This window comes from Arvicola amphibius, chromosome 13 (assembly GCF_903992535.2).
Source record: "Arvicola amphibius chromosome 13, mArvAmp1.2, whole genome shotgun sequence".
Taxonomy (NCBI): Eukaryota; Metazoa; Chordata; class Mammalia; order Rodentia; family Cricetidae; genus Arvicola; species Arvicola amphibius.
In genome coordinates this window covers 61,303,581-61,326,305 of record NC_052059.1, presented here as the reverse complement: position 1 = coordinate 61,326,305, position 22,725 = coordinate 61,303,581, and the positions used below count along the sequence as shown (strand labels likewise).

Here is a 22,725-nt window from a genome sequence, read left to right as displayed (position 1 = left end):
CACCTGTCAAAGGCAAATAAAGGAACACACAACCCCAACCTATAGGCATTATCACTGCTAACTGTTGAGCCATTTACCTGTGTCCACGAGCATAGAAACAATAAATACATGCAGATACAACATATTTAGACTACCTCAGAAGAACAGTGAGTGCTTCTCAATTCATGGAGAATTAGTTCAGCTCCTTCAGGCAATTCTCTAGTTAACTTGAGCGCCTCCCATTTCTGACCTGTGATAAGAACCAATCAGAAGCCATGTCCCAGGACCTTGACTGAGAGATGCTACCAGTCTAAAGAATCCACTGAATATTGTAGGATCTCAGATATATCAGGACTTCAGAGGAAACAATGTGTAGGCCATTTATCTTCACTTCACTTCTAGCACTGGCTCTCCCAGGTAACACTTCTATCCAGCACCTGAGCTGTCCTTGTGGAGGAAGATCCTTATTGATGCTCTCTGTGTTTGATGCTGTGTGCTTTATGTGGCAGGTCTTGGATGGGCAGACTGGATCACATCCCAGGACACAGAGGTATCTGCAGCAGAAGGGAGGTCTGTGAGCTTGCATTGTAGTTATAATGCCTCATCCACCTCCTATGTTGTCCTCTACTGGTTTCGACAGTATCCAAACAAGGCACCGGAATATATTCTCCACAGAGGGCGGGAAAACCACGAAAAGGGGGTTGCTAATTTTGCTTTAGAACGGTTCTATTCAAAGAGCACAGCCCATTCCATAGATTTGCAGATCAGAAATTTGATTCCTGTTGATGCGGCCCTTTATTTCTGTGCACTTGCAAGCACAAAGATAGCATCTCACTGGGCAGCCACACAAAAACCTTAGACAGAAGGCATGGTGCACAGAAGCATATAAGTCTGTGCTTACCTGTGGTTTTGGTTTTGGTTTTGGTCTTTCTGCAAAAGACATCATAGTAGTGAGGAGACAGTAGGTTAGGACAAAATGTGCTCTGTGAAATAGTAAGCATAATGACTGTATCGTTATAAGCAAAATACTTCCAGAGCTTGGAAATATAAGTTACTGTAATAACAGATCATAACTCTAGCTAAGAGGCTATTGTAACGCATGGCTTCACTGTTTGGGCTAAGTCAATTCTTTCTCATCTTTCCTATTTTGCTCTTGCCCTGGTTTGCAGATTAATTCTGAGTTATCAATAATACATCAGTGTCTATTAAGGAAAGAAATGAAAACACTTCCCCTTGGAGTCCTTAACCAAGAATGAGTCCAGATTAAATTCTCTACTTCTTGCTCCCTGCGTCTTCTGTCCTCTGTCTGTTGCAGGAGATGGAACGAGTGCCTGTCTGAGGGCTATCTTGTGAATCTGTTTGTCCCTATGTCTGTGTGCCTGTACCTCAGTGTCTGCCTGTTATATGAGCTGTATGTGTCTGTGTGTGACTGTCTCCGTGTGTTGTGTATGTGTCTGTTAAATGAGCTGTGTGTGCATGTGTGTGTATGTGTGTGTTTGTGTGTGTGTTTGTGTGATCTCCATGTGTCTGTCTCTAACAAAGGACTTCACTCTTACACACAGAACTACATGGGAAAAGAATGGGATTCTTTACAGAAATTTTTAACAGGCTTTTACAAGAGATTAAGTCACTGGCTTCAAATGATATTGTCTTATAATTGTTTCAAAATGTCCATGTATTTAAGTTAATTTACATATAGAAGAAATGAATACCTTCTGATTTTTTGAAGTTATTATATAATAGATAAAATTGTAGGCCCTGCTGCTCAGAGCACCCTCTTATATCTGCCCAGGAGTCAGTGCTGCTTTGAGTTTGTGATATACATTTTAAACTTATTATCAAACTTTACAAAAAAATATATGTTCATGTGTTCATGAAATTAGAGGCTATGGCTCTGTGACATGCTTGCATAATTGCAATTATTTGGAGACCAAACTCTTTCTCCTTTGGATCCTCCTTATCGTGACAAACATTGTATTAGCGACCTTCGGGACTCTTCCATCACAACTCGCTTCTTAACCACTGGATCCTACGCCTCCTTATGAGATGACACTAATCTAATTCTTCTTTTTATTTTACCATTTTTTCTTGATTTTTATTGAGCTCTACATTTTTCTCTTCTCCCCTTCCTTCCTCACCCCTCCTTTTCAACACTCGCCCAGGGTCCCCACGCTCCCAATTTACTCAGGAGATCTTGTCTTTTTCTACTTCCCATGTACATTAGATCTATGTAAGTCTCTCTTAGGGTCCTCATTGTTGTCTAAGTTCTCTGGGATTGTGGTTTAAAAACCACTTATACGTGAGTACATGTAATAATTGTCTTTCTATGTCTGGGTTACCTTACTCAAAATAATGTTTTCTAGCTCCATCTATTTTCCTGCAAAATTTAAGACATCATTTTTTTCTACTGTGTAGTACTCCATTGTGTAAATGTACTACATTTTCCTTATCCAGTCTTAGGTAGAGGGGCATTTAGGTTGTTTCCAGTTTCTGGCCATGACAAACAAAGCTGCTATGAACATAGTTGAGCACATGTCCTTGTAGCAAAATTGAGCATCCTTTGGATATATACCCAAAATTGGTATTACTGGGTCTTGAGGAAGGTTGTTTCCTAATTTTCTGAGAAATCACCACAATGACATCCAAAGGGGTTGTACCAACTTGCATTCCCACCAGCAATGCAGGAGTGTTCCCTTTACCCCACAACTTCTCCAGCATAAGTTGTCATCAGTGTTTTTGATCTTGGCCATTCTTATGGGTGTGAGATGGAATCTCAGAGTTGTTTTGATTTGCACTTCTCTGATGACAAAGGATGCTGAACATTTCCTTAAGTATCTTTCAGCCAATTTAGATTCTTCTGTTGAGAGTTCTCTGTTTAGGTCTGTACTCTATTTTTATTGGATTATTTGTTTTTTTGATGACCAATTTCCTGAGTTCTTTGTATATTTTAAGGTTCAGACCTCTGTCTGATGTGGGGTTAGTGAAGATCATTTCCCATTCTGTAGGCTGTAGTTTTGTCTTGTTGACCATGTCCTTTGCTTTACAGAAGCTTTTCAGTTTTAGGAGGTCCCATTAATTAATTGTTTCTCTCAGTGTCTGTGCTGCTGGGATTATATTTAGAAAGTCGACTCCTGTACCAATGCATTCAAGTGTTCTTCCCACTTTCTCTTCTATGAGGTTCAGCGTGGCTGACTTTATGTTGAGGTCTTTGATTCATATGGACTTGAGTTTTGTGCATGGTGATAGGTATGAGTCTATTTTCAATCTTCTACATGTTGGTATTCAGTTATACCTGTACCATTTGTTAACTATACTTTCTTTTTTCCATTTGATATTTTTTGCTTCTTTGTCAAAAAGCAGGTTTTCATAGGTGTGTGGACTAATATCCGGGTCTTTGATTTGGTTTCGTTGGTCCTCCTGTCTGTTTTTATGCCAATACCAGGCTGATTTCAGTACTGTAGTAGAGTTTGAAGTCAGTGATTTTGATGCCTCCAGAAGTTCTTTTATTGTACAGGATGGTCTTGGCTATCCTGGGTTTTTTTGCTTTTCCATATGAAGTTGAGTATTGTTCTTTCGATGTCTGTGAAGAATTTTGCTGGGATTTTGATGGGCATTGCATTGAATCTGTAGATTGCTTTTGGTTAAGATTGCCATTTTTGCTGCTTTCTAGTGTCTTCTTCAATTTCTTTTTTCAAAGATTTAAAATTATTATCATACAAGTCTTCTGCTTGTTTGGTTAGAGTTACTCCGAGATATTTTATGCTATTTCTGGCTATTGTGAAGGGTGTTGTTTCTCTGATTTCTTTCCCAGCTATTTTATCCTCCGTGTACAGGAGGACTACTGATTTTTTTTGTAGTTAATCTTGTATCCTGCTACATTACTGAAAGTTTTTATGTGTTGTAGAAGTTTCTAAGAGCCAAAATAACTCCTTCTTTTTCTCATGTTACTTTTGGGAAGAATTTTGTCTCTACAATGATATAAAATGTCTCCTTGAATTGTGCTAGAGAAAGTGTCCAAACACTGAAAGACTAAATAGAAGAGGCAATCCACCAGAGTTTATGTTTCTAGGCAACAGTAACTCTCAGTGTTAGTGATTATGGTTGTATCAGAAAATCTGGCTGTGTTCCATGAGGAAACAGCACAGTTACTCCAGTGAGTCAACTCTCACCTCACCCTGTGCTGCTTTTACTGCAAGTACTTAGGCCCTTCCTCTTGCTTTGCTAGTAAAGATCTCTGCAATGTTTCAACTATAAAATGCTCCCCAATAAAGGCAGGCAATGGTGGCTCATGCCTTTAATCTCAGCACTTGGGAGGCAGAGGCAGGCGAATCTCTGTGAGTTCAAGGCCAGCCTGGTCTACAAGAGCTAGTTTCAGGACAGGCTCCAAAGCTACAGAGAAACCCTATCTCGAAAAACCAAACAACAACAACAACAACAAATGTTCCTCAACGGCTCAGTACTGAACTCTGGGGACGAATGTGGCAACTGGAAATTTTAGGGAATATCAGGCTATAGCTATAGGTTGGCCTGGAAATCTGTCTGTCTCTCTGTCTCTATGTCTCTGTGTCTCTCCCTCTCTCCTTTCACTCTGCCTCTCCTCTCTCTCTCTCCCTCAACTATGCCTTGAGATGAGATGCCGTATGCCTCACCTCACACCCTCTACAATGGGACAACCCACTTTGGACTGAAGTCTCTGAAACTAGAAATGCTTCTCTCTTTTGTTCTCAGGTATTTGCCACAGGGGAAAAAAGTGCAATTAACATGCACATGAAAAAATTAGTTACTATTAGTCAGATTTTGCTTTGACTAGATCTGACCCTGTGGTTCCTAAGCTTTAGAATTAGTTTATTGTAGAAATTTTGAGATTCTTAGAGAGGTAGGCTGCAGAAGACTTAGAATGCTAGAAGCAGAAATTAATGTGTGATCAGTGTGAGATTCTGGTGGGAGCTGAGACGATGGGATGCCAATAGCGGAAGTGTAATGTGGAAAGTGACAAGCAGCCATAGCACTTTAGATGGGATGGAGAACTCTCCAGGGACAGGGGCTAGATGTTATTCACACCACATTCTGGTGAAGAATTCTCTCCACTTTCTCTGTGTCTTAAAGTTTTGTGGGAGATTGAATTGGAAAGCAATGGGCTAATTAGAAAGGAAAAGGAGATTTCAGGGCAGCCTGCCATTTCCCTTGCTGCTTATCACCAAAGTTCCATTGGAAACAAACAAACAAACAGAAACAAATACGCAAACTCAGAGGGGAGGGACTCCACCCTGCCACTGGGGCATTCTTTCCACAGACCTCTAGTAAGGAAATCCAATTCCTGGCTTTGTTGTAGAAAGAATTTCAGGGTGAGACAATATGAAGTAGGATTTATTGAATGATATTACAATGACAGGTGCTCAGGACAGATAAGACACACCAAGGGATAAGTACGGGCTTCCCACTCGAGATGCCCTTAGGCATCTTTACAGTGTGTGTTTATAAGACACTGTGACTCTTAAGTTACCTTGTTCAGAGTGTAATTTCCAGTAGGGTTTAAAGATTCCAGAATTTCCTCTTGTAAACAGAGTTTGTTTAGATCAGGCTGCCGCTCGCCGCGAGTTACTCCATGCTGTATAAAAGAGCCATCTTCCAGGTGGTGTCTTGTATTGAAAGACTCATTTTGTACGTAGCTTCTGACTCTGTTTTGAGGATGGAGGCCAACTGTGCACAGGGCAGACACAGGAGCAGCAGCATCTGTCTGGCACCTTCTACACAGCATGAACTGACTTATTCCTGGGAGTAGACACGGGTCACCTATAGACTTATAGGAGTGAATTGAGACTGCAAAAACACATGGGTGTATTAAAATCTCACCAAGAAAGCCAGACCCAAGAACTTACTGAACACAGAAGACGAAGGAAAGGGTGTCACTCCCTCACCTGGACCCCATAAATAGGTAGAAACCTAGAACTATGATGACAACATTCCCCACCACCCTATCACCTAACCACCCAGTGACAGGCAAAGAGCTCCCAAGGATCCCCAGGGTTTCAGCTCAGCTAGGGTCCTCATTGAGCTGGACTGTTCAAATTGCCACCTGTCCATCTGTGATGGCTGGCCATTGTTGTCAACTTGACACACCTGTAAACAGAGAACCCCAATGGAAAACTTGAATGGATCCGCTTGGCCAACGGGCATGAATGTGAGGCATTTCGGTGATTGTTAATTTATACAGAAGATCCCAGCCCTCTGTGGAAGGCACCATCCCTAGGCGGGTGACTATAGCCTCTTAAAGAAAAGTAGCTGAAAGTGAGCCAGGCAGCCATCCAGAAAGCAGCATTCCTCTCCTCCTTGGTTTCTACTTCACACTTGTAGTGGCATTTTATTTGTATTTTAATAAATAAAGCTTGCCTGAGTGTCAGAAAAGTGAGATAGCCACACTGGGTAGCCTTGGTTTTGAAACCATAAAAGATGCAAGACTGAGTAGATTAGACAGTGTTGTTCCACAGTTTCAGAGAGCTGCAGAGGCCAGGCAATCTGCATGAAGGTCGGGGTCTCTGAAAAGAGGTCCTGGGGGATCCCTGGGAAGCTGTGAAAAGGAAACAAAATTGCAGTAGATATCCTAGAATATTGAAGATGACAGAACCACGGGGTGTCACCGAGGAAAGCTGCAAACATCAGGTAGAGTCGATGCAAGAGAGGCTGTGTGCTATAGTTAGCAGAGATGGGGCTACAGGGTTCACCTAGGCCCCTTGGGAACCACATAGCTTCATCACAAACCACAGGTGTCCGACATGAAGCTGCAGGATTTCATGTTTCTCCAGATGTGGGTCTTGTTTTGGTACAATCATTCCTTGATGTGCCGTCATCCCTCCCTTTTGGAATGTTAATATTGAATCTGTGCTATTGCGTGTTGGAAGTGGGTAACATTTCTTTTATGTTACAGACACTCACAGGTAACAAATGGCCTGAGTCTCTGAAAACGCTCTGCATTTACACTTTTGAACAGTGTAGGAACTGGTGAGGACTATGGGAACTTTCAGAGTTTGGCTGAATGCATCTTACATTCTGAAATGTCCATGAGCCTATGAAACAGACTTAAAACGGATGAGTTTGGGTTCCTGTAGACAAAGGGTAGAGTTGTGATAGTTACAACTAATTGCCAACTTGACAGGATGCATGGTCTTCTGGCAGGCAAGCCTCTGGGATGCCTGTGAGGGGTAGCTAGACTAGATTATTTGAAGCAGGAAGGCTGCCCCTGAGTGTGAATGACAACATTCCATAGTTGTCTTGGGCAGGGTTGAAAAGAGAAGCAGAACTAAGCAGCAGCTCTGCTTTGTGACTGCAGATGCTGCTGCCTTAGCTGCTGCCCATGGCTTCCTCTGTGATGCCCTGTGCCCTCCAACAGTGAATCCAATTAAGGCTTTCCTTCCTGAAGGAAAGTGAGCAGCCAGTAACTAACAGAGGGTGAACTAAAAGCAAGAGTCAGGATAACAATAACATGTGACCTTCTGAAAAGAAAGGACTGAAAACATTGGGAAGCACAAAATCCCTGGGAAGAGAGGAGACCAAACTTGAAGCAAAGCTACTGATAAAAGGGGTGGGGAGCACAAACGGTTAGTCATCATCTTCAACTGTGTACCCACTGGAGAGTCCACCAGGTTTCCACGAACAGTTCAACCCTTTGTGGTTACATACATGGTCCTGCTGAAATTCGGTGTGTCTCAAAATAACAAGAAACCATGAATGTAGAAAGGACTTGCAGGAAGGAGGAAAGGGTAAGGGGGTGAGAAGGGGATTAGAAAGGTGGAGCTTATGCTAATCCAAATGTATGTATACATAAGCATAGAAGCAGAAAGGAGCTACTTATAAAGTGGAAAGGTGCTAATGGAAGGAAGGAAGCAAGTCAAAGGAAGCAAGTCAAAGCAGTGGGGCGTGAAAACGATCACACAGCACACACTCTTGGAAATGCCGTAATGAAGCCTATTGTTTTGTAAGTGAACATACGCTTACATGAATAAAACATACTTTAATCATAATATTAGTGACACGGGTTCAGCCTCAGCTCCCTCTACGGTTTAGTCTGTCTCTATGAGCAGTTTGAGACTACTTTTTAACTTCCCTTTCCCACTGGTTGGATCTCGCATTCTTATTTGTCCATGAATGGTACTTCCTTTCTTGAGGGCTTTGGACAACTCACAGCTGTGTATTTGCTGTAATTCACCAGAAAATCAGTAGGTTTCAGAGAGTGAGTATGTAACATAACTAGTATGCCATCTGCCAAAGTGGAAGCTTTTGTCTTAGCTCATGAACTTCGGCACGGAGTGAAGGTCTGACATTTATTAAGTGCTCTATATATTCCAACGAAGTTAAATCAAAAGACAAACTGTAACAGGAAATAAAGCATAAAGGCTTTCTCTTGCAACACACAATATAAAATGTATCCAAGGAAGATGTCAAACTGAGAACTTAGAATTCCTTGTCAAGTTTAAGTGATACTAAATACTCAAAAGTTTCACTTCTTAGAGGGCAAGCATTTGTGTTATTAAGTCATGATGTCTTTTGGGATATTCTGGTATAAAAATTGTTTCTCACAATCTTACAAAAATATTCAATTGGAACCCATTCTTGGGCTGGGGCATGACTTATTGACAGAGCACTTGCTTAGCAGACAGGTACTGGGATTGATTCTCTAATGCCATAAAAATAAACAGAACCTATGTCTCAAAAACAAAATGATGGGCAGGAGAAATGGCTCAATGATTAAGATCGCTGTCTACCAGGAAGAGCACAGCTTGTAGAATCAACTGAATAGGGCTCATGGGGACTCTCAGAGACTGAAGCAACAATCACAGAGCCTGTTTGGGTCTGTGCTAGGTCCTCTGCTTGTATGTTATGGCTTGGTGTTTGCGGGGGGGAGGGGGGACTCCTCATAGTGGGAGTGGGAGTATCTCTGACTCTTTTGCCTACTGTTAGGACACTTATTCTCCTCCTGGGTTGCTTTGGTGTGAGGGTGTGTACCTGGTCTTATTGTATCTTGTTGTGCCATATTGGGTTGATGTCCCTGGGAGGGCTGCTCTTTCTGGGAAAGAGGGGAGGTGGGGGAGAACTGTGAGGAGCAGAGGGAGAGGAAGCTGTGATCAGGATGTAGTGTATGAGAGAAGAATAAATAAATAAGTTTTTTAAAATCACTGTCTGTTCTTGTAGAGGACTTGGGTTCAATTCCCAGAAATCATGCAGCATCTCTCGATGGTCTCTAACTCTAGTTAGAGGATCTGCAGACCTCTTCTGCCTTCTCCCATCTCTGCATGCACATGGCACACAGGCGTGCACCCATAAACATTCTTTTCTAATATTTTAGGTTACATGGAGAGTTGAGTCCTAAGAATGGCGACTAAATAAGTCACAGCTAAAGCGGATGCTACGGCATCCTGCTAGCAACATATACAAAGCAGAGCGCCATGGAGATTTAGTCTTGTCCTCGGAATCCAGAAGATAAAGCTGGAAGCACTGCATAGAACATGAAAGGATGTAAGGATATGTGAGTGGAAAATGATGTGTGAGGGCTTCAACTTCAGGATGAAGCTTTGCCTCTGTACTACACGAAAAGTGCATTCTGCTCTCTCTCCTACTTCCTGTGCACCCGGGAATAGCACTTTGACAAAGCCTCAAAAACAAAAAGCATCTGCCCCTTATTCTTCTACCTCATGAAGTCTCACCTCATGTTCTCAGCTAAATTCAGTGACACAAGTATTCCAAATATAATTTTCTAAATAAAGACATTCCCTTCCAGCGACTGTCCAGATGTTTTCTTTCAAACATGCAATTGCCAATGTCAGAAACTATCAAGTTATTTTTCTTTTGTCTAAGTCATTCCAGTAAAACACAAAAACGTCATGCTTTATCCACAGTTACTATAATTCACAGGATCAGTAGAGATAGTCTACATGAAAAATTTTTACACTTTTTTTACAAAAAAAATTAAGCAACAAAGACCTTCAAGATCCTCAGTAGAAGGAGTCGGGAAGCAAGTGAGGTGAGAGTTTAGTGGTGATATTGCATGGCACCAAAAGCCTGTTCTTTTTCCTTTGTCACCAACACCTTTAGTGGAAATTTTCATTGCTGCCCAGTCACAAGCCGTTGATCTAACCACAGGGACCATAGATGAGCTAAGGAAAGAAAGACATGAGAGAGAAAGCAACAGATTCCCATCTGTCTTTCATCAGGAGAGAAAAGCCACCTCAGAGAAATTCAGAAAGTTTATTTCAACAGATTTCAAAAAGTACGTGTCAAGGTGTTATAAAGAATAGAAGAATACTCCCTGAATCAGATATAAATAATCTACTGAAATTTAACAGGAAGCATTGTACTGAATAGAGAAAGCAGAAAATGTCTATGTATTCAGTGACCAACAGCTGATAAAAATTTTTAATCTGTATTGCAGAATTCTATTAACCCATTAATGAAGAAGATAAAATGGGCTTGCAGGCAATGATATGGTGAGGCATGTAAGATGTACTATTCAAATAAAAAAAATAAGTCATGTATAAACCAACTTCCATTTTTCTCCAAAAAGAGAATATCTTTAAAATCCATAACCAGAGCCGGGCGGTGGTGGCGCACGCCTTTAATCCCAGCACTCGGGAGGCAGAGGCAAGAGGATCTGTGTGGGTTCGAGGCCAGCCTGGTCTACAAGAGCTAGTTCCAGGACAGGCTCTAAAAAAGCTGCAGAGAAACCCTGTCTCAAAAAACCAAAAAAAAAAAAATCCATAACCAAATATGAGCATGCAGTCCTTCATGGAAGAGAAGTTGGGGCAGCTTGAGTCTGAGGCAGCTGGTCACAGCATGTGTAGTCAGGAAGCAGAGAGCAGTGATCCATACACTTGGCTCATGTTCTCCTTTTTATACAGTCTGGGATCCGTTCTGCCCAGTCAATGTTACCACCTTCAGTGGATAAGTCTCCCCACTTAAACCAATCTAACCAAGATAATCCCCAGTAATGCCCAGAGACCAGCCTAACCTAGAAAATTCCTCCCAGGTGTCCCTAGAGGCCTGTCTCCCATGATTCTAAATTCTTTAAAATTGACAATTACCACGAACCATCACCTTTGGCCACTACGAACGTTAGTACGGATATTCCTCATAAAAATAAAAGTAGAGCAACCTCTTGCACAAATATTTTATTTTCCAGTTACTTCTTCCTGAGGGGTTCACTGTGGAGTCCCATACAAAACAGCACTGTGAGGGAACCCCACAGTGAGCCCCTAGGGAGTAAACTGTAAACTGTATGCTCTCTCCACCCCCTGCTCAGGTTGGGTAAATAAACTCCCTGAGCAAAATGGTGTTTGATATCTTATTAACAGATTTCTAATTTCTGTGCTTCAGTGATAACAGTGAAATGTGTGAGACCAAGCTAGGAAGTGAATCCTTTGAGCTCTGATAAATATGTGGGTCCTGAGCCAGCCTGAGCACACGGTGTCCAGACAGCTTCAGGGCATCCTGTGGTCCAAATCACTGAAGACACACAACTAAAGGAGAAACATCAGTGCAAATGATTATTATATATATACTTCAAGTTTTTCTTTAATTATCTTAGTATGCTGTTTAAAGTCATTCAAAATAAATACCTTTTTAATCTTTGAAGTAATAGACATGCATGCATGGATATGGGTCATGAAGCTAAAAAAGGAACGAGAGAGAAAGGGGCTTTAAGGGGGAATGGTGAAAAGGTAATGAGATAAATGTGCAGCATGGGGGAGCAGGGGGGAAGAAGAATCAACAAATACAAAATGCTATGAAAATGTCACAGGAAAAAAGAAACCTACTATATTTCATGATCATTACAGAAAACACACAAAAAATGAATAGGAAAAGAAAGCATCCCTCACTACATTTAAACTTAGTGGACACATTCAAGGGTTCTAAGCTACTAATCACCAGCCAACAATGGCTGAATGCATAAATGACAGGTTATATTTACATTTATGTGTGAAGGGAAATTCACAGTCATATAAAAGCACATTTCCATTTGCCATGAGGAAGAATTATAATATGACGCTTTCTTAAATGAAACAGACAGCTGTGAGATAAAATATTCATTTCACAAGAAATCATGGAAGAAATGTGAAATGTTCATTTTTCCAGTGATGTTACAGAAAAAAATAACAAAATGATATCACTTATAAGAAAAGTAAAATTTGACATTTTATACTGAAGGACATTTATACTGCATACAGAACTGACTAACCAAAAAGCTTATTAAATTTGCAATGTACTTTTTAAAAGTCACATTCAACTTTATACAAACTGCACTTCAGTGTTGGAGGGAGCAGGCTGCTTGTTTGTTCCAGCCACCCAGAACTGAAATAATCACACAAACTATTTAATTAAAACACTGTTTGGCCCATTAACTTTTAACTTCTTATTGGCTAACTCTTAGATCTTAGCTTGACCCATTTCTTTTAACCTGTGTATCACAACGTTGCAGTGGCTTACCAGCTAAATTGTGGCAACATGTCTTACTCTGGCAGTGGACCCATGGTGTCTCTCTAACTCTGCTTTTTTTCCTCCCAGAATTCAGTTCTGTCTACCTAAGTTCTGCCCTATCAACAGGCCAAGGCAGTTTCTTTATTAACCAATGAAAACAACACATAGACAGAAGGACCTTCTACACCATTTCTCCTTTTCTGTCTAAACAAAAAGGAAAGCTTTAACTTTAACATATCGATATTACATATAACAAAACAGGTATCAAATAAGAATTTCAGTTACAATATTTCTATCTACTTTATCTCTTATCTTAACTAAGGAAAACTATAACTATAAATTCTTCAACTCCATCAAAGACTCCAAAAAGATATATTATCTAAGTAAACAGGAAGTACATTGTAAGCAACTTCCAAAAGTCTATAAATGACAGAGACATCTGGCTGCCTGGACAGTCACCCAAAGTTTTACTGTACCATTGGGGCATCCATCTTCAGCCTACAGGCCCATAGTATCCAGCAGACTTTTCAAAGACAGTTCCACCTATATTGGCACTTTATCAGTCATTTTCTTCTGTGTCCTGCAGAATGTTTAGCAGACTCTTTCATGAAGCAGGAACGCCAAAGGGTCATCTCACCTTTAGGCAAGTTCAGCAGTCATTTCTCTGTGGATCCTTCATGTCCAGTTCATCTAACAAACTCCATAAGGAGCTTCTTCGATGCCCATCTTCCTCTTGAAGTAGATTGGTGATGCCAGGAGCAGATGTGTCTCATTGTCATGAAAAGTCTTAAGTTCTTAAACATTTTAAATGCCATATTCTGAAGGTCTCTGAAAGATTTGAAGAATACCTATCTAACTGAAATATATCTCTATACATCTAGAAAAATCTAACTAAATGACTACAAGCTTGACTATTATAGATGATTATCTATTAAGCTATATTTCTTAATTATACATTACATTTTCAAATAAGCTACACAAACACAATACCTTAATCAAGATCAGAAATATATATATATCAAAATTGACCTTAAATTTGTATCACTAAAGCAAGATCCAAACTGATGTAAAAAATTCATCTCTATAGCATATCCCCTTTTAAATTATAAGCAATATTTGGGAATATGGGCATAGTTTTTTTCTCTCCAAACTGTTTCCTGCTGTTTATTGGGCGAAGTATTTTCTTTGTGGTGGTGTTCACAGCAACCTTTCAGGGGGTTTCAGTCCACCATACCATATTAGACTGGAATGAATCCACAGGTTCTCATCCTCTGTGGAGACAAAATAAGAACCTCTTTTCAAAAGCAACATATCATTAGACCCAAATTTGGAAGTCATGATACCTTTAGAACATATATGCTGGTTTAGCTTAACAACCCATACAATGAAATTTCTCTCTGTGCTTAGCTCCTTTACAGTCAAAAATTCAAAGAAAACACAATAATTGTCTTCTGTGTGTGAGAGGGAAGCTGGACTCATGAGATTTCAACAAGACTTTAGGTTATACCTTAACAAGACCTTCATAATGACCCCACGAGCTAATGTGCCAGTGTGGATGGACAATCTCACAAGGCTCCACTCTTAGATGGAAATTAATAGCCACTGAGAAAGGGGGACTCAGTCTTCTCCAGGCATGAGCCTCCTGATAGATTATTGAATCCCAAGAAGTCAGGCCCAACACATAAGTACTCAGCAGGGTTTGTGTGTGTGTGTGTGTGTGTGTGTGTGTGTGTGTGTGTGTGTGTGTGTGTGTGAAAATAGGCTATGAATTTGAGGTGTTAAGGTGTAGGGAGATCATGAGAGGAGCTGGAGAGAGGTGTAGGAGGAGGAATAATATAAATACAGTGTTCATATATGGCATTCTAAAAATCTGTACTTTGAATCTGTACTTGATGCATAGATATGAAGAGAACACAGTCTAGGCAAAAAAAAAAAAAAACTTACTAACAACAAAATTTTAACAAGCAAGTTCCAGCAACTGAGTAGAAGCAGGCTCATTGTAAGTTCAAATCTAGTCTAAACTACCTAATCCCTTATCTCAAAGATGATTAATAATAATAATAATTAATAATAATAATATAATCATTTATATAATCAAAACATCTTAAGTATGACTGATTGTCAGAAACAATTTGGAATTCAGCAGCATAACACATAAAATTAGAAATCACTACAGAAGAGGCTAAGCATAGGGAGGGAATTTATAGGTGAACACACCTATCTGAGGACAGATTCCTGTCAGTGGACGTACATAGTTTCCTCATTTTTTTTTTTATTTACTTGTATTTTAGTTTTTGTTTTTACTCTTAAAAATGGCTAGATCTTAATCAGTGTCCAACACTGGGGGTTCCGTTAACATTCAGTTTAGGAGGGGAAGGAAGCTTTTGACTGCACCATAAAATCCATGACACAACTGTACCAGTTAGAGTATCATATCAAGCCAGTACCTACAGAAGCTTACAGGGTTGGCAGCTAGGTAAGACTGATGACTGCTACCTCCCACAGTGCCCTGCATATTACCTTTCAGCATTCTGAAATCTTGCCAGGAGAGATGATGCTTCCAGATCAATAACAGCTTGATTGCTCCGTGTTCTATGATGTGAGTTTGTGATATCTTCAAAAATAAAGTCTTATCAAGTTCTGTAGGGAACCAAGAGCAATGACAATAGCCTGTGATGTTTAGGGGGCCTATGGGAACCCCTGGACAACTCCAAACAAGGTAACCAATTCCTGGCACTGGGTTTATTTATTAGCCTGTGGTGTCAGTGAATTGACCTCCCCTCCCCTGCCCTCTTTGTGAGGCAATCCCATTTAAACTCTTTTTATATGTACATGAATATGTTTTATGAATTGCCTCCAATAGTAGGTTTCTACACGTCTTTTTCAAGAGGGCTTTAGTGTCAGTTACCCCTTCCCATACTCACCCTAGGGGCCTCTTATTCCCCAACCCATTCAACCCTTCCCATTACATCAGTCCCTATTTCTAACACTGCATCCTAACTCCTCTCCCTTTGCACCCTCCTGCCCAGCCCCTTACTAGTTTCCTGACCTCTACGGTTATACCAAATGGAGCACACCCAGTACATGCTTCAAAGCTACCACCTGCATCTCAGAGAAAACATGACAGTTTTTCTAAGTCTAGGTTACCTTATGATAGGTTACAGCTCTATCTGTTTACCTTTGACATTCATAATTTTCTTTTTGCTTTGTTTGATCAGGCTGGCCTTAAACTCACATTGCTCTACCTGCCTCTGCATCTCCAGTACTGGGATTAAAGGCACGCACACACTGGCAAATTTTGTTTTTCCTACCAGCCAAATAATATTCCACTGTGTAATGTGCCACATTTTCATTGTACATTTGTTAGCTGATTACATCTAGGTTATTTCCATTTCCTGGTTATTGTAATTAGAGCAGCAACAAAGAGACCCTTCCTGGTTGAATTTAAGGCCTGCTCCACAAGATGCAAACCATACCTGGAACTCTTGTCAGAGCCAAGAACCTATAAGCTTAGACACAGGCTCTACTATTACTGTTATTCTGAAATCTACTACTATTATTCTGATAAACAGATAGATACAGCATTAAACTGACTCCTAATAACTTATTGTTATAAACATAGTGCATCTCTCAACCCTCATTAGGAAAATTTCTTCTTGCAGTAGATGGCAGTTAACAGACTCAGAACTAGTCGACACGCAGAGAATTGGAGACTGTGGAATGGTGGTGTAGACTAGCTTAGTTCTTTCCCATAGACCCTTGCAGCCTTCCCTTCTAGCCCATCTCTATTCTTTTGTGTCAGCCACTGATGTAGGAGCGGCAGGGCTGCGTCCCACCATGCGGCTAGCTTTACCCAAAATAATTACACGGAAACTGTATTCATTTAAATACTGCCTGGCCCGTAATCTGTAGCTTCTTATTGGTTGATTCTCATATCTTGCTTTAACCCATATTTAGTAATCTGTGTAGCACCACGAGGTGGATTGCTTACCAGGAGAGATCTTAACCTGCGTCCATCTCGGAGAGGAGAAGCATGGCGAATCACTATGGCAACTGCCTGAAGCGTCTCCCCACTGCCTGCTACCCAGCATTCTGTTCTGTCTACTCCACCTACCTAATTTTCTATTCTTTTAAAGGGCCAAGGCAGTTTTTTATTAATAAAAGTAACACATAGACACTCCTCCATCACACCGATACCTATAATCACTTTCTACCAAGAACCCCCAGTGGCCATACAAGGTTGGGAATCAGGTGGATGATTTTCTTTCTTTTTCCTCTCCTCTATCATGATCTCACAAGTGTCATGTACAGTTCTGTAGCAGTCAGCTTGCAGGTGCCCCTCTCCTATCCCAACTCCATTCTCTGAAGACTCTACCTCTTGGTACAAACCCAGGGTTCCCTCAGCCCTTTAATCTCTGTCCTCCAAACAGACATATACTTCACACCTCCATTCCACGAGTTCCACATGCTCTGTCCCACAGTCCCTTTTGGCCTTTCCTCTAGACCATTGCTATTCCTCTCTGCCATATGTCACTTGTAGTTCATTATCTATGACTCTGATGGTACAAAAAAAAAGTCCAAAAACAGAACTAAAGTCTTGCCAGTAACATTAACACTTTTAATCAGAAGAAAGGGGCACCTGTTTAGTGTGATGTTAAACAATTGTTAAATGATAAAAAAATGGAGAAGCAAACAATATTTTGTAGTTCTCTAACACAGGGATAAAACTCCAGCAGAACCATTGCTATGATGGGATGGTGTTGTGTGTTCACTCTCGGTTAAGTCAGGGGTCGTTATTATTTTATATGACAGCTATCTTTAATTTCACCAAAATAAGAGAGGCACACACACTGTGGAATGTTCACACCTAAATGGGACATCTATATCACACTCTTCCCTGTGAGGCTCAGAAAACATCTCACAAGAGAGAGGAAAGTTGGTCAGAGCCAGAGGTAGTGGACAATTCCAATAAAGCAGTGCTTTCTGGGCACAACAGGGTAGTTGCATGTGTGAACTCAAGGTGGCCTTGAGAAGGTACACAAGACCTGTGCCAGCTCAAGCCACACAAAATTTCCACATAGAGGGGGGATGGGTATGAAGTCTTATCCCCAGCTGAGGAGCTGTTGGCAATCGATAACTGCTGGGAGATGGAAGAGGGGAGGATCAGGTTTCTTTAAGGATGAGGTTCCTGGTGCCTGACTAGGCTCCAATAGAAGGATATAGGTCCATGGGGAGCACAAACTATACTTGATGGATAAGGATTTAAAAATAGGACACAAAGCTCAGTAGATGGGGGAGAGGGTGTGGATCTAGGAGGAAATGGGGGAGTGGGTGAATATGATAAAATGTATTGTAGGACATTATCAGAGAACTAATGGTGTGGGAGGGCCTTCTGTCTGTGTGTTGCTTTTATTGGTTAACGAATAAAGAACTGCTTTGAGCCTATGGCAGGGAAGAACAGAACTAGGTGGGGAAAGCTAGGCTGTGTGCTGGGAGAAAGAAGGGCAGAGTCAGAGAGACGCCATGGAGCCACGGCCAGAGATAAACGTGCTGAAACTTTGCTGGTGGGCCACTGCCACATAGCGATACACAGATTAATGGAGATGAGCTAAATTAAGAGTTAGCCAGTAAGAAGTTAGAGCTAATGGACCAAGCAGTGATTTAATTAATACAGTTTCTGTGTGATTATTTTGGGAGTCTGGAAAGCAGGGAAACAAACAAGCAGCTTCCCTTACAACAAACTAATTTTTAAAATGAGGAAAAGCGGAGAACACAGAGTTGGGCAGATAGGGCAATAAAGGTAGACCTTGAAAAAGAATGGGAGGAATAGATACGATCAAAATGCATTGTATGGAATTCTCAAAGAATTAATAAAATTATTTTTAAAAATATCTCATGTGTAATGGCTAGTTTTCTGTCAACTTGACACAAGCTAAAGTCATTTGAGAAGAAGGCACCTAAACTGAGAAAATGTCTCCACCAGACCAACCTGTGGGCAAGCCAATGGGGCATTTTCTTGACTGACGCTTAATGTGGAAGTGTCCAGCCCCTTGTGAGCAGCACCATCCCTGGGATGGTAGTCCTGGATGCTTTAGGAATCAGGCTGGCAAGTCATTCAAGCAAGGCAGTAAATAGGACTCCTTCACAGCCTCTGCTTTCCCTGCCTCCAGGTTCTTGCCGTGCCTTGAGTTCTTCCCTGACTTCCCTCAGGAACTAACTGTTACCTAGATGTAAGAAAAATAAACCCAAATTGATTTTGGTCATGGTGCTTTATTACAATAACAGAAACCCTAACTAAGATATCATGATAAAATGAAAAAGAAGAGAGATGGAGAAAGGCAATGCCAAGATATGAGACAGATTTCTTAGTACATCAGAGCCTATGAATCTAGCTCCACTCAGAGCAGCAAAAGTCAAAATACTGTCTCATTTTGAAATTCTTTCATTTATAGCCATAATTATTACAGTCAAAAAGAAGAGAGACACTTGCAGGCTAGTCTAATTATATCTAAGTTTACATTGCATAGAAGCACTGTCCAGCCAGACTGACCAGGGTGGTGTAAAGTAAATAACAGATGTTAGAGATAATACAGCCTCATTGAACCCATACAGGTTTATGCACTGAGGAGAGAAAAAATTAGGAAAGTATTGAAATTTACAATTCTGCTGTGGAGACATGATGGTCCCTTTTTATACTTGTTTCTATATTTTATTTTTGTCTGCTTTTGTTTCTATATTACTACTTATGTTCCCTCCTCAGCAATCTCTTTATCAACATCGTGAATGATTTGAATTCATAATTTGAAACTGTTTACTATTCCACATCACTGATACACTATAACCATAACAAACTGCTTAGCTTTCCTATTCTAGTAACTCATATCCAATTTTCAGTCATTTAAATAGCAGTATCATAAGCATCTTTAAATATAAAACACAATCCAAATTTCTCACCATGTATTTAAGACAGATTGCTAGACCAGAGTTTGTTGGTCCAGTGTGTAAAAAAAGCTTGTAGGGGCAGTGAGCCTGCAATTGCTCCTTGTCTGTGTTACTAACAAGCTTTAGAAATCCATTCTAAGTTCATAATCTCTACCCCTTTTCCCTTTTCTTAGAGAACCCATTTTGGTCGGCCCCTAGTCTACTGTGACCTTTCTTGCTGAGGTTGGCAGGAGTTTTTATACCTACAAATCTGATGATCTTACCATTCCTTACCTTGTTGAGATCTCCTGAAATCATTTGCTATAATCCTCTTCTCTCCTTGGAACACTGTTGCTTGAGCTTTGGGTGGCCACAAGTTCTGGTTTGCTTGTGGCCCCAGATCAACCCCTCTCAGTTTCCTTTTCTAGCCCAGTCTTACTTGCTGACCTCTAGTTTGTGTGTTCTGCAGCTCACTTCCAAAACACGTATTTAATCTATGTTCATATTCAAATGGTCATACTCAGAGATGTGGTTTTAATTGCTATCTGTGCTCTGGTGACTTTCACCATCTCCATCTTGCTTTCCCAGCTGAAAGGCAAATAGTCATATATGGTTCTGCCTATTGTGGTGGTTTTAAAAAATGACTCCCAAAGGGAACAGCACTGTTAGGAGGAATGATCTTGTTAGCATAGGTGGTCTTGTTGGAGGAAATGTGCCATTGTGGAGGTGGGCTTTTCGGCCTTATATATGCTCAAATCATGTCCAGTAAGACATATACTTTCTATTGTCTGTGAATCAAGATGTAAAAACTCTCAGCCACCTCTCTAGCAGCATGTCTGCCTGCACACTGCCATGATGATAAAGGACTAAACCTATGAAATATTTTCCTTTGTAAGAGTTGCTATGGTCATGGTGTCTCTTCACAGCAATAGAAACCCTAACTAAGACACCTAGGTGCCATTACCATGCATGACTAACTGACACTCAGAATTCAGCATGTCAAAAACACAGCATCTAATTCCCTCCCATAAAATCTATCTTCACCCTTGCTGCTCTTGATAAAATGGCAAATAATTTACCTATTTCTGACAGCTGAAAGTCTTGAAATCTTATTTGACTTCTCTTTCTCCCACAACCTGCTTTGTAAGGCACCCTAGTCATGAAGGTTTATTTTCTGTTGGGAAACATCTGAAATCATTTTTTCGAATCAAAACAGGATGTTACATAGTGGACCCAATGGCATCCAAGCCATCTCATTCTCAATTCAAAGACAGATGAATGAATAAGATATGGAACTTTGCCTTGAGGTTGATGCCTAATTGATAAATATCCTGTCTTTCCATATTTCTGTTACTCATAGAATCCTGAAGTCAATAAATTGTCTGTTCATTACCAAGACTTCTTCCCGACCAGGAAACAATGTACTATTCAGGAAAGTTGAGATTTGGCATACAGTCCTTCCTTCCAGTGGTTTGAGTGGAAGTGATGACAGAAAGGCTTAACCTCTGAACTTCCAGAATGCTCCACAGAAGTTGACCTCTGAACTTCCGGAATGCTCCACAGAAGTTGACCTCTGAACTTCCAGAATGTTCCACAGCAGACCAATTTTAGGAAAGTCTTCACACCATTCCAAGTTTGCAGAAATGCTGTAGTCTGGCCAGGCTCCTGGTCTGAACTGAGACAGAAATTACATCATATCTGCCCCAGTCTCCAGCAGAGAGAAACACAACTCACCCCAGCATCCTTCCCGAAGTTGTTTCCCCCAATGAGCCAAGACGCTTGTCTTGTCGTATGTGAGTTCCCAAGCACAATTAGGCCTAAGTCAGGCTTCGCTAGTCCATTTATCTTGCCTGTCAAACGAGGCTTAATTTTCATTTAAGAATTTCCCTTCCACATCCTGTGTGTTTGATAAAAGCAGAAAAGGGACAATGGAAGTGGAGGAAGAGATCTTAAAGGAGAGGGGAGGAAGGAAGAAAAGCCAGGGATAAAATGCTTGTGGCATGGAAGGGGGACTAACAAGATGAGGGTGGAGGAACGGGAAAGGTGCCAAGAGAGGTAAATCAGGACAAAGATGTCATGACACCCTCAGTTTTGTATGTTGACTTTACTTACAAGGCAATTTCCTTTCTTTTATGAAATAGGAAATGTGCTCTCTGTCTCTGGTTTCTTTCGGCTGTCTTTTTTGGAGTGTCATGTGAACAATGTGCAGACTTTTTAATGCTATGTTTGTCATAAACCATTTTTGGTAGCAATTTTGTTCCCTTTCAGGTTTCCAGGTAGGTACCCATGGTATCTTGCAACTTTCTTTCCAAGTCATAGTTCTGACTTTTTGCTGCTGCTGTTCTTTCCTGATTTCTCTAGCCCGTAGCTCTAAAACAGTGTTAACTAGGGACAGAGGTGTGGGGCAGCATTGCCTTCTCCCTCTGCAATAGAAGAGCTCCAATTACTTCCATGAGGAAGCACGGCTGAGACTCTGGCGCATGTGTGATTTTATAAGGGATTTGTTTTTCATTCCTGTTTCGAATGCTTTCAACACGCACACAAACTCCTTTTTCTGAGTCAACAGAAGTGCTCATGTGAATTGTCTCGACTCCTGAGGTAACTACTGGGCTGTGGCTGTGGATTTTCCTGCTCTGGACAACCACAGTAACCAATGCTGGTATCAATCACACACTGCCCCCTGGAGTTACTTAATTTTAAATCTTATTATATGATTTTCTTGCCTTCCTAACTTTGCAATTAGAATGTTCTAGTTTGTAATTTTATGAAATATTCCCATAAGTTTAAATGGAATGGACTATAGGTAACAAAAACAATACTCATTATTGACCTGCTACAACCCCTGTTGATCAGCGATTAGGAAAATTCTGGATTTTTTTTTTTAGATCTACTTCTGCTTATTCCTGTCTAGAATGTTGAAATTGTCATAGTTGAACACAGAGAAGCAATTGTAAGGACAAAGCTCATACAAACAGTACTTCTTCCAAGCAGCTGGGCATCTACCCTCGGTTCTCACCAGAAAAACATCCCTGGCAAGAGTGTGATTTACCAAAGAGGAAAATCTTTACACAACAGAAGCACCAGCAGCAGTTTGTGTTCCAGAGATGGCATGAGTTAAGGACCTGCTCTGTCGTGAAGAGTGATCTCATGGTTCCCAGCGTAGGGTGGCCAAGAGCCAAATTCCCACTGACTGCCCACACACTAGCTCTCTTGTGACTGGTTTTTCTCGAGCAAAAAGTTGAATGGACAGAGGAAGGCTGAGTCCTGCCCTACTCAAAGCTCTCATCTTCGGGAGAAAGCTAAACTCTATTCTGAAGCTCGGAGGAAATGCTAGGGAAAGAAGTCTCTCTATTTTTCATA

At 40.8% G+C, this 22,725-nt stretch overlaps 1 long non-coding RNA gene and 1 gene segment (V, D, J or C); one reads left to right on the top strand and one right to left on the bottom strand.

Annotated features, from left to right (window-relative positions):
* Window positions 1–22,725, top strand: part of LOC119800474 — a 600,210-nt gene that overhangs the window by 301,298 nt on the left and 276,187 nt on the right.
* Window positions 13,395–20,925, bottom strand: LOC119800475. Its single transcript, XR_005283028.1, has 3 exons — window positions 18,434–20,925; window positions 14,965–15,084; window positions 13,395–13,715 (listed from the first exon to the last, which is right to left on the bottom strand). It is a non-coding gene; the product is annotated as an uncharacterized LOC119800475 (long non-coding RNA).